A 12109-nucleotide genomic window follows, 5' to 3' on the forward strand; every position below is an offset into this window, starting at 1 on the left:
TTCAGTGCCAGGAAAAATAGTGGAAAGTGTTCTAAATATCAAAACCACAGAACATATAGAAAGACATGGTTAATGGAACAAAGTCAGCATGGCTTTACCCAAGGCAAGTCTAGCCTCACAAATCTGCTTCACTTTTTTGAAGGAGTTTAATAAACATGTGGACAAAGGTAAACCGGTAGATGTAGTAAACTTGGATTTTCAGAAGGTGTTTGACAAAGTTCCTCATGAGAGGCTTCTAGGAAATGTAAAAAGTCATGGGATAGGTGGCGATGTCCTTTCATCGATTGCAAACTGGCTAAGAGACAGGAAACAGATAGTAGGATTAAATGGACAATTTTCTCAGTGGAAGGGAGAGGACAGTGGAGTGCCTCAGGAATCTGTTTTGGGACCCTTACTTTTCAATATATTTATAAATGATCTGGAAATAAATACGACGAGTGAGATAATAAAATTTGCAGATGATACAAAATTGTTCAGAGTAGTTAAATCACAAGCAGATTGTGATAAATTGCAGGAAGACCTTGTGAGTCTGGAAAACTAGGCATCAAAATGGCAGAAGAAATTTAATGTGGATAAGGGCAAGGTGATGCATATAGGGAAAAATAACCCATGCTATAGTTACACAATGTTAGGTTCCATATTAGGTGCTATAACCTAAGAAAGAGATATAGGCGTCATAGTGGATAACACATTGAAATCATTGGTTGTGTGCTGCAGCAGTCAAAAAAGCAAACAGAATGTTGGGAATTATTAGAAAGGGAATGGTGAATAAAATGGAAAATGTCATAATGCCTCTGTATCGCTCCATGGTGAGACCGCACCTTGAATACTGTGTACAATTCTGGTCGCCGTATCTCAAAGAAGATATAATTGTGATGGAGAAAATACAGAGAAGGGCTACCAAAATGATAAGGGGAATAGAACAGCTCCACTATGAGGAAAGACTAGGTTAGGACTTTTCAGCTTGGAGAACAGACGACTGAGGGGGGATATGATAGAGGTGTTTAAAATCATGAGCGGTCTAGAACAGGTAGATGTGAATTGGTTATTTACTCTTTTGGATAATAGAAAGACTAGGGGACACTCCATGAAGTTAGCATGTGGCACATTTAGAACTAATCGGAGAAAGTTCTTTTTCACTCAATGCACAATTAAACTCTGGAATTTGTTGCCAGAGGATGTGGTTAGTACAGTTAGTATAGCTGTGTTTAAAAAAGGATTGGATAAGTTCTTGGAGGAGAAGTCTATTACCTGCTATTAATTAAGTTGACTTAGAAAATAGCCACTGCTATTACTAGCAACGGTAACATGGAATAGACTTAGTTTTTTGGGTACTTGCCAGGTTCTTATGGCCTGGATTGGCCACTGTTGGAAACAGGATGCTGGGCTTGATAGACCCTTGGTCTGATCCAGTATGGCATGTTCTTATGTTCTTATGTTCTTAAGCCTGCTTTCCATCTGGTTCTTTATCTTTCGCATCTTGCATCTTTTCCACCTTATCGGTCATTTGGGGATTTCTTTCCGCATCTTATTTTTGAAATTTTATCCCACTAAGACAAATTAAAAAGGATGATAAGAAGGCCTGGCAGGAGCTTGGCAGAAATACAACCTCCCTTTCAGAAAATCACGTGATCAGATTTCTTAATCTCTTTGATCTAGTATATTATATTCCTTTGTCATGATATTACTTTTGCAAGTTATTTGTATATAATATTAAAACAATAAATTAAAAAGGTTTTAAAAATAAAATAAATAAATAAAAAGAAAAGAGACATTTTTAGCCACAGAATGGGAGGAGTGGAAGCAACCCAAGGCACAAGCAATTGAAATTTGGAAAGCATGTGTCACCACTGCCTGGCAGTAGCAGGGCAGGGGCATGGACTGGGGTAGCAGAAGTACAAAAGCCAACATCAGTAGTATCCTCCTCTATTCTGGTTACTTCTTTTGAGGTAATGGATACAGTGTTTTAACAATAGATTCTGAGGAAGAATCTTGTCTGAGATTCCCTGCATCAGAAATTGAAAAGCTAGCAGGTGAAAAAAATTTGGGAAATTTAGTCAGTAGCTTGTTAGCTTCTAGTACTCTGATGGGGGAGATACATTTTTCTTCAGGGTCCACTCTCAACTTTAACTCCAGTGGCAACATGAGCCCCCAAGGATGTAGAAAAGTGATAACAAAAGACAAACCTGATCTGGAGGCAATTTAAAGGGAAGGAGGACCTGCATCTTACTCAGTGTTTCTATTGCAGTAAGGATATCAGTTGAGATAACTAAAAGAGGCATCTGAGAAATGCTGGTATGTAGCATAACCTGCAGAAGCAGCACCTGCTAGCATTGGCATAAGGGAAGGGTGGCAGTATTATCAGGGGGACCCCTTCTGCCACTCAAAGTAAAAGCCAGAGGAAAGATGTTGAAAGGGGGAAGACTTTTTTCCTAAGCTGATCACGTGACCCCACCTACCAACCAGCAGTTCCCTGACATGTGTCTGCAATGACAACCCATCGAGGAAATGGGATGGTATTCTGTAGCACTAAGGGCAAAAGGCAGGCAGTATCAAAAGTAGTAATGAGGAGCATCAGAAAAATGATTGCCCTTAATGACCAACCCCTTCAGATAGTGGCGAGCATGGGCTTTAAGTGTCTGATGCAAGTGTTAGCCCCCAATTACAAAGTCCACTTCAGGACTACATATGGTAAAGGTAAACAGATTATCTCTATCCTATACAACCAGTGTCATAGTCGCATACAGGTACGGTTGGCTAAGGAAGAGGGGAGTAGAATGCATTTCACCAGCAATGTCTGGACCATCGCAAATCCTATGCACACTTACCCCTCCCTGATGGCACTCTGGTAGGAACTGGCCCAGTTGGAGGCAGGCTGCTGCTCTAGCAGTGCAGGTGGGCTGTTCTGTACATCCAGGTTATGGATATCTGTCATACTTCATACAAATATTTATTAGCCATAAGAAAGAGACCAGAATGATGGAAGCTACACTGGAACACAATGAATCTTCAGGCAGCTTTCTTTGTGACAGATAGAGGGAAAATATTGTAAGGGCCATGGAAGATGGGGGCTTTCAAAGTATTTGTTGCTTTGCACATTTTCTTACCTGGTATTGAGGGATGCCCTAGAGCTGGGGGTTTAAGGACCATGGGATCTGAAGTGCCTAATAAAGAGGTACAGGAAAATAATGGGGGATTCCCATTGAAAGGTGAAGGTGGGGCAGCTTCTCCATGAGAATCTGGAAGAAATTGAGATTCCTGATAAGCGTCTGATTCAAGATGTTGCCACCCACTGGAATTCCACCTATTTGACGCTAAAGAGGTTGTGGTGCAGCAAATGCTCCTTCGTTATCTGTCTTTGGAAACAGAGATAAGTGTGGATCACCCACAGAGGCATGATTGGGATGTAATGAGGCAGCTGTTAAAAATTCTGAAGCCCTTCAAAGATGCCATGGAGGAGTTCCAGAAGTTCCACCCTGGGCAGGATCATTGTTATAATACATTTTAAGGAGGAAAAGGTACAGGGGTTCCATGAGCAAGAGGGAATGGAAGCAGAGGTGTTGCAGTTTGTGGATTCATTCCAGCAACAGGTGCAAGAGAGATTGAACCTCTGTCACAAAATAATACAGACGTCCTTGCCACACTTTGTGATCCATGGTTGGAAGGGAGTCTTGCCCTCTGGTCTCAGTGTCTCACACATATGAAGGAGATACTGGTACACAGGGTGTATGACTAGGAGCAGCAGAGGCAGAAGCATAGTGGGATGTAGCACAGGAAAGAGTGGCCACAACAGAGAGTAGAGCAGACATGAGCAGCATCCTGTCAGCTAGCACTTCCTCCGACACCATAATATGCCAAAGCTACTTTGCCCATACAGAACCAGCTCTCAGGAAGAAAGCCGTAGCTTAAGCAGCAGGCAGAGAGACCCTTTGCTCACCCCAACAAAGGACACTCCAACAGAAATTTCTGTGACATGCTATCTCACAGGGTCAATTCAGTACATGGGCAAACACCTAGAGGAACTAGAACAAAATTCTCTAGCTATATGTAAGCCAGGGAATACGAAACACACTTCAAAATGGGTTTCCTATCACACAAAGCTTCCTCTCTCTCCTCTGTGCTCTCATCTGGCCTCTATTTTTCCTTGAGGGAGAATAGATGGAAGTAGGTGAAACACCAATACTTTCTCCACAGATACAATCAGTATTTTCAGGGACTGCCTGCGATCAGTTTCCTCGTCCTTTAAACAATGAACAAGCAGAGCAATCCACGTCATCGTAATGAAGTGCTACCACATATTGCCTTTCATGACAAAGAAAGGCCTGAAAGGAGGTAGATTAAGAATCAATAGGAGTTCAAATAAAGCATCGTTTGACAGACGAATAGTATAGGGCACTGCCTTTTAATGCTGACTGAATATGGACAGGACAGACTTCATTTTTAGTGGATTTACTGTTCAGTTATGGTTTTTCACTACCTTCTCTCACACGCTACCACCGAATCAGGGATAATAAATGATGCAGAATCACTAGGGTGTTTGATACTGCCTAAAAAGTTGTAATGGTGTGGATTATCACGGCTTTGTAGCAAAAAGGCCACTGTTTTCCTTCCTCCGCCCAACAACTTTCACCTTCCCAAAGGGTGACTGACACACAGGGTTCTTTTACACTACTGAAGCCAACACCATTATCAGAAACCTACCATAGAATCCTAGAGCCCTGGACTCTCCTCTTCTATCAGTGCAGGTGCATTAATGTAAGCAAAGAGAAAAACACACTAATGGTCTGAGCTTGGAAAGCAAGCTCACAATCCGTCCCTGAGTGGGTTTGAACCACCAACCTTTCGGTTAACAGCCGAATGCGCTAACCTATTGCGCCACAGAGACAAGATGACAAACAGCCCTGCACTGTATTCCCTGGCCATCTGCTCTCAATCACACGCACATTCTCCTTTTTTAGCACCACACATACGGGTGTGACTTACAAGACTTTGAGAGTGTGGAATGCTCACCACGCTCAGCTACGTATTGTCCAGGAAAGAGCGATAGCAGGATGAGTTGACATACTTTTGGTATGAGTCTGAGCCTTTCTGCTCACTCATGAAAACTGAGGGTGCATCATTATGCTTGCACGAGTTGAAAGCTCCTTATAGAAACATAGAAACATAGAAATGACGGCAGAAGAAGACCAAACGGCCCATCCAGTCTGCCCAGCAAGCTTCACACATTTTTTCTCTCATACTTATCTGTTTCTTTTAGCTCTTGGTTCTATTTCCCTTCCTCCCCCACCATTAATGTAGAGAGCAGTGATGGAGCTGCATCCAAGTGAAATATCTAGCTTGATTAGTTAGGGGGTAGTAGGGGTAGTAACCGCCGCAATAAGCAAGCTACACCCATGCTTATTTGTTTTAACCCAGACTATGTTATACAGCCCTTATTGGTTGTTTTTCTTCTCCCCTGCCGTTGAAGCAGAGAGCTATGCTGGATATGCATCTAAAGTGAAGTATCAGGCACATTTGGTTTGGGGTAGTAACCGCCGTAACAAGCCAGCTACTCCCCGCTTTGTGAGTGTGAATCCTTTTTTCTTCTCCCCTGCCGTTGAAGCTATGCTGGGTATGCGTGAAGTATCAGTTTTTCTTCTCCCCTGCCGTTGGAGCAGAGAGCTATGCTGGATGTGCATCGAAAGTGAAGTATCAGGCACATTTGGTTTGGGGTAGTAACCGCCGTAACAAGCCAGCTACTCCCGGCTTTGTGAGTGCAAATCCTTTTTTCCACATTTCCTCTTGCTGTTGAAGCTGAGAGTGATGTTGGAGTCACAGTAACCATGTGTATGTTTATTGAATAAGGGTATTGTGTCCAGGCAGTAGCCATCATTCTGGCGAGTCACCCACTCTTCATTGGCGGCCTCTTGACTTTATGGATCCACAGTGTTTATCCCACGCCCCTTTGAAGTCCTTCACAGTTCTGGTCTTCACCACTTCCTCCGGAAGGGCATTCCAGGCATCCACCACCCTCTCCGTGAAGAAATACTTCCTGACATTGGTTCTGAATCTTCTCCCTGGAGCTTCAAATCGTGACCCCTGGTTCTGCTGATTTTTTTCTTATGGTAAAGGTTTGTCGTTGCCTTTGGATCATTAAAACCTTTCAAGTAACTGAAAGTCTGTATCATATCTCCTCTGCTCCTCCTTTCCTCCAGGGTGTACATATTTAGATTCTTCAATCTCTCCTCGTACGTCATCCGATGAAGATCCTCCACCTTCCTGGTCGCCCTTCTCTGTACCGCTTCCATCTTGTCTTTGTCTTTTTGTAGATACGGTCTCCAGAACTGAACACAGTACTCCAGGTGAGGCTTCACTAAGGACCTGTACAAGGGAATAATCACTTCCCTTTTCTTACTTGATATTCCTCTCTCTATGCAGCCCAGCATTCTTCTGGCTTTTGCTATCGCCTTGTCGCATTGTTTCGCAGACTTCATATCATTAGACACTATCACCCCAAGGTCCCTCTCCTGCTCCGTGCACATCAGCCTTTCCCCCCTCATCAAATACAGTTCATTTGGATTTCCACTCCCCATATGCATGACTTTGCACTTCTTGGCATTGAATCTCAGCTGCCATATCTTCGACCACTCTTCCAGTTTCCTTAGATCCCGTCTCATTCTCTCCACTCCTCCCGGCGTGTCCACTCTGTTGCAGATCTTAGTGTCATCCGCAAAAAGACAAACCTTACCTTCTATCCCGTCCGCAATGTCGCTCACAAAGATATTGAACAGGACCGGTCCCAATACCGATCCTTGCGGTACACCACTTAAAACCGCTCTCTCTTCAGAGAAGGTTCCATTTACCATCACACATTGTCTTCTGTCCGTCAACCAATTTGCAATCCAGGTCACCACCTCGGCACTCACTCCCAAGCTTCTCGTTTTATTGACCAGTCTCCTGTGCGGAACCGTATCAAAAGCTTTGCTGAAATCCAAGTATATGATATCGAGTGCTCTTCCTCGATCCAATTCCTTGGTTACCCAGTCAAAAAAGTCAATCAGATTTGTTTGACAGGATCTTCCCCTGGTGAATCCATGTTGCCTCTGGTCCATCAATTCTCCAGACTGTAGATAGTTCCTAAGTGGTCAGTTAGCTCAGCTGGTTAGAGTATGGTGCTAATAACGCCAAGGTCATGAGTTCAACCCCCATACTGACCAATTTCTTTCTCCTCATTAAAGTTACTACCAGTTTTGAAAGGAGCAGCAAGGCCTAAATATAGCTTCTGACACAGGATAGGAATAGCAAGACAACAACATGATGGAGATTAAGGGGTAGTTTAATCCCTTTAGTGTTTGCCTGTTGTCTGATTATTTGTACCATACTTTAAAAGATGCCCAATTTGCATAACTAAGAAACCCACACACCTTCTAAGGCAAACACCTAGAGGAACTAGAACAAAATTCTCTAGCTATATGTAAGCCAGGGAATACGAAACACGCTTCAAAATGGGTTTCCTATCACACAAAGCTTCCTCTCTCTCCTCTGTGCTCTCATCTGGCCTCTGTTTTTCCTTGAGGGAGAATAGATGGAAGTAGATGAAACACCAATACTTTCTCCACAGATACAAACAGTATTTTCAGGGACTGCCTGCGATCAGTTTCCTCGTCCTTTAAACAATGAACAAGCAGAGCAATCCACGTCATCGTAATGAAGTGCTACCACATATTGCCTTTCATGACAAAGAAAGGCCTGAAAGGAGGTAGATTAAGAATCAATAGGAGTTCAAATGAAGCATCGTTTGACAGACGAATAGTATAGGGCACTGCCTTTTAATGCTGACTGAATATGGACAGGACAGCCTGCATTTTTAGTGGATTTACTGTTCAGTTATGGTTTTTCACTACCTTCTCTCACACGCTACCACCGAATCAGGGATAATAAATGATGCAGAATCACTAGGGTGTTTGATACTGCTTAAAAAGTTGTAATGGTGTGGATTATCACGGCTTTGTAGCAAAAAGGCCACTGTTTTCCTTCCTCTGCCCAACAACTTTCTCACAGGGTTCTTTTACACTACTGAAGCCAACACCATTATCAGAAACCTACCATAGAATCCTAGAGTCCTGGGCTCTCCTATCAGTGCAGGTGCATTAATGTAAGCAAAGAGAAAAACTCACTAATGGTCTGAGCTTGGAAAGCAAGCCCACAATCCGTCCCTGAGTGGGTTCGAACCACCAACCTTTCGGTTAACAGCCGAATGCGCTAACCTATTGCGCCACAGAGACAAAATGACAAACAGCCCTGCACTGTATTCCCTGGCCATCTGCTCTCCATCACACGCACATTCTCCTTTTTTAGCACCACACATACGGGTGTGACTTACAAGACTTTGAGAGTGTGGAATGCTCACCACGCTCAGCTACGTATTGTCCAGGAAAGAGCGATAGCAGGATGAGTGGACATACTTTTGTAATGAGTCTGAGCCTTTCTGCTCACTCATGAAAACTGAGGGTGCATTATTATGCTTGCACGAGTTGAAAGCTCCTAACCTTCTTTCCTAAGTGGTCAGTTAGCTCAGCTGGTTAGAGTATGGTGCTAATAACGCCAAGGTCATGGGTTCAACCCCCATACTGACCAATTTCTTTCTCCTCATTAAAGTTACTACCAGTTTTGAAAGGAGCAGCAAGGCCTAAATATAGCTTCTGACACAGGATAGGAATAGCAAGACAACAACATGATGGAGATTAAGGGGTAGTTTAATCCCTTTAGTGTTTGCCTGTTGTCTGATTATTTGTACCATACTTTAAAAGATGCCCAATTTGCATAACTAAGAAACCCACACACCTTCTAAGGCAAACACCTAGAGGAACTAGAACAAAATTCTCTAGCTATATGTAAGCCAGGGAATACGAAACACGCTTCAAAATGGGTTTCCTATCACACAAAGCTTCCTCTCTCTCCTCTGTGCTCTCATCTGGCCTCTGTTTTACCTTGAGGGAGAATAGATGGAAGTAGATGAAACACCAATACTTTCTCCACAGATACAAACAGTATTTTCAGGGATTGCCTGCGATCAGTTTCCTCGTCCTTTAAACAATGAACAAGCAGAGCAATCCACGTCATCGTAATGAAGTGCTACCACATATTGCCTTTCATGACAAAGAAAGGCCTGAAAGGAGGTAGATTAAGAATCAATAGGAGTTCAAATGAAGCATCGTTTGACAGACGAATAGTATAGGGCACTGCCTTTTAATGCTGACTGAATATGGACAGGACAGCCTGCATTTTTAGTGGATTTACTGTTCAGTTATGGTTTTTCACTACCTTCTCTCACACGCTACCACCGAATCAGGGATAATAAATGATGCAGAATCACTAGGGTGTTTGATACTGCTTAAAAAGTTGTAATGGTGTGGATTATCACGGCTTTGTAGCAAAAAGGCCACTGTTTTCCTTCCTCCGCCCAACAACTTTCACCTTCCCAAAGGGTGACTGACACACAGGGTTCTTTTACACTACTGAAGCCAACACCATTATCAGAAACCTACCATAGAATCCTAGAGTCCTGGGCTCTCCTATCAGTGCAGGTGCATTAAGGTAAGCAAAGAGAAAAACAAACTAATGGTCTGAGCTTGGAAAGCAAGCTCACAATCCGTCCCTGAGCGGGTTTGAACCACCAACCTTTCAGTTAACAACCGAATGCGCTAACCTATTGCGCCACAGAGACAAGATGACAAACAGCCCTGCACTGTATTCCCTGGCCATCTGCTCTCAATCACACGCACATTCTCCTTTTTTAGCACCACACATACGGGTGTGACTTACAAGACTTTGAGAGTGTGGAATGCTCACCACGCTCAGCTACGTATTGTCCAGGAAAGAGCGATAGCAGGATGAGTGGACATACTTTTGGTATGAGTCTGAGCCTTTCTGCTCACTCATGAAAACTGAGGGTGCATCATTATGCTTGCACGAGTTGAAAGCTCCTAACCATCTTTCCTAAGTGGTCAGTTAGCTCAGCTGGTTAGAGTATGGTGCTAATAATGCCAAGGTCATGGGTTCAACCCCCATACTGACCAATTTCTTTCTCCTCATTAAAGTTCCTACCAGTTTTGAAAGGAGCAGCAAGGCCTAAATATAGCTTCTGACACAGGATAGGAATAGCAAGACAACAACATGATGGAGATTAAGGGGTAGTTTAATCCCTTTAGTGTTTGCCTGTTGTCTGATTATTTGTACCATACTTTAAAAGATGCCCAATTTGCATAACTAAGAAACCCACACACCTTCTAAGGCAAACACCTAGAGGAACTAGAACAAAATTCTCTAGCAATATGTAAGCCAGGGAATACGAAACATGCTTCAAAATGGGTTTCCTATCACACAAAGCTTCCTCTCTCTCCTCTGTGCTCTCATCTGGCCTCTGTTTTTCCTTGAGGGAGAATAGATGGAAGTAGATGAAACACCAATACTTTCTCCACAGATACAAACAGTATTTTCAGGGATTGCCTGCGATCAGTTTCCTCGTCCTTTAAACAATGAACAAGCAGAGCAATCCACGTCATCGTAATGAAGTGCTACCACATATTGCCTTTCATGACAAAGAAAGGCCTGAAAGGAGGTAGATTAAGAATCAATAGGAGTTCAAATGAAGCATCGTTTGACAGACGAATAGTATAGGGCACTGCCTTTTAATGCTGACTGAATATGGACAGGACAGCCTGCATTTTTAGTGGATTTACTGTTCAGTTATGGTTTTTCACTACCTTCTCTCACACGCTACCACCGAATCAGGGATAATAAATGATGCAGAATCACTAGGGTGTTTGATACTGCTTAAAAAGTTGTAATGGTGTGGATTATCACGGCTTTGTAGCAAAAAGGCCACTGTTTTCCTTCCTCCGCCCAACAACTTTCACCTTCCCAAAGGGTGACTGACACACAGGGTTCTTTTACACTACTGAAGCCAACACCATTATCAGAAACCTACCATAGAATCCTAGAGTCCTGGGCTCTCCTATCAGTGCAGGTGCATTAATGTAAGCAAAGAGAAAAACACACTAATGGTCTGAGCTTGGAAAGCAAGCTCACAATCCGTCCCTGAGTGGGTTTGAACCACCAACTTTTCGGTTAACAGCCGAATGCGCTAACCTATTGCGCCACAGAGACAAGATGACAAACAGTCCTGCACTGTATTCCCTGGCCATCTGCTCTCAATCACACGCACATTCTCCTTTTTTAGCACCACACATACGGGTGTGACTTACAAGACTTTGAGAGTGTGGAATGCTCACCACGCTCAGCTACGTATTGTCCAGGAAAGAGCGATAGCAGGATGAGTGGACATACTTTTGGTATGAGTCTGAGCCTTTCTGCTCACTCATGAAAACTGAGGGTGCATCATTATGCTTGCACGAGTTGAAAGCTCCTAACCTTCTTTCCTAAGTGGTCAGTTAGCTCAGCTGGTTAGAGTATGGTGCTAATAATGCCAAGGTCATGGGTTCAACCCCCATACTGACCAATTTCTTTCTCCTCATTAAAGTTCCTACCAGTTTTGAAAGGAGCAGCAAGGCCTAAATATAGCTTCTGACACAGGATAGGAATAGCAAGACAACAACATGATGGAGATTAAGGGGTAGTTTAATCCCTTTAGTGTTTGCCTGTTGTCTGATTATTTGTACCATACTTTAAAAGATGCCCAATTTGCATAACTAAGAAACCCACACACCTTCTAAGGCAAACACCTAGAGGAACTAGAACAAAATTTTCTAGCTATATGCAAGCCAGGGAATACGAAACACGCTTCAAAATGGGTTTCCTATCACACAAAGCTTCCTCTCTCTCCTCCGTGCTCTCATCTGGCCACTATTTTTCCTTGAGGGAGAATAGATGGAAGTAGGTGAAACACCAATACTTTCTCCACAGATACAAACAGTATTTTCAGGGACTGCCTGCGATCAGTTTCCTCGTCCTTTAAACAATGAACAAGCAGAGCAATCCACGTCATCCTAATGAAGTGCTACCACATATTGCCTTTCATGACAAAGAAAGGCCTGAAAGGAGGTAGATTAAGAATCAATAGGAGTTCAAATGAAGCATCGTTTGACAGACGAATAGTATAGGGCACTGC

General features: G+C 43.2%; 8 non-coding genes across 8 annotated transcripts; 4 read left to right on the plus strand and 4 right to left on the minus strand.

Annotated features, from left to right (window-relative positions):
- Positions 1 to 4811: 4811 nt before the first annotated feature.
- On the minus strand, positions 4812 to 4885 carry TRNAN-GUU. The gene has a single exon. It is a non-coding gene; the product is annotated as a tRNA-Asn (tRNA).
- Positions 4886 to 7122: 2237 nt separating this feature from the next.
- TRNAI-AAU lies at positions 7123 to 7196 on the plus strand. The gene has a single exon. It is a non-coding gene; the product is annotated as a tRNA-Ile (tRNA).
- A 994-nt stretch (positions 7197 to 8190) lies between these two features.
- On the minus strand, positions 8191 to 8264 carry TRNAN-GUU. The gene has a single exon. It is a non-coding gene; the product is annotated as a tRNA-Asn (tRNA).
- A 278-nt stretch (positions 8265 to 8542) lies between these two features.
- Positions 8543 to 8616, plus strand: TRNAI-AAU. Its single transcript has one exon. It is a non-coding gene; the product is annotated as a tRNA-Ile (tRNA).
- A 1016-nt stretch (positions 8617 to 9632) lies between these two features.
- Positions 9633 to 9706, minus strand: TRNAN-GUU. The gene has a single exon. It is a non-coding gene; the product is annotated as a tRNA-Asn (tRNA).
- A 278-nt stretch (positions 9707 to 9984) lies between these two features.
- TRNAI-AAU lies at positions 9985 to 10058 on the plus strand. The gene has a single exon. It is a non-coding gene; the product is annotated as a tRNA-Ile (tRNA).
- Positions 10059 to 11074: 1016 nt separating this feature from the next.
- Positions 11075 to 11148, minus strand: TRNAN-GUU. Its single transcript has one exon. It is a non-coding gene; the product is annotated as a tRNA-Asn (tRNA).
- Positions 11149 to 11426: 278 nt separating this feature from the next.
- On the plus strand, positions 11427 to 11500 carry TRNAI-AAU. Its single transcript has one exon. It is a non-coding gene; the product is annotated as a tRNA-Ile (tRNA).
- Positions 11501 to 12109: the final 609 nt, after the last annotated feature.

The sequence above is a fragment of the Rhinatrema bivittatum genome, chromosome 6 (genome assembly GCF_901001135.1).
Source record: "Rhinatrema bivittatum chromosome 6, aRhiBiv1.1, whole genome shotgun sequence".
Classification (NCBI taxonomy): Eukaryota; Metazoa; Chordata; class Amphibia; order Gymnophiona; family Rhinatrematidae; genus Rhinatrema; species Rhinatrema bivittatum.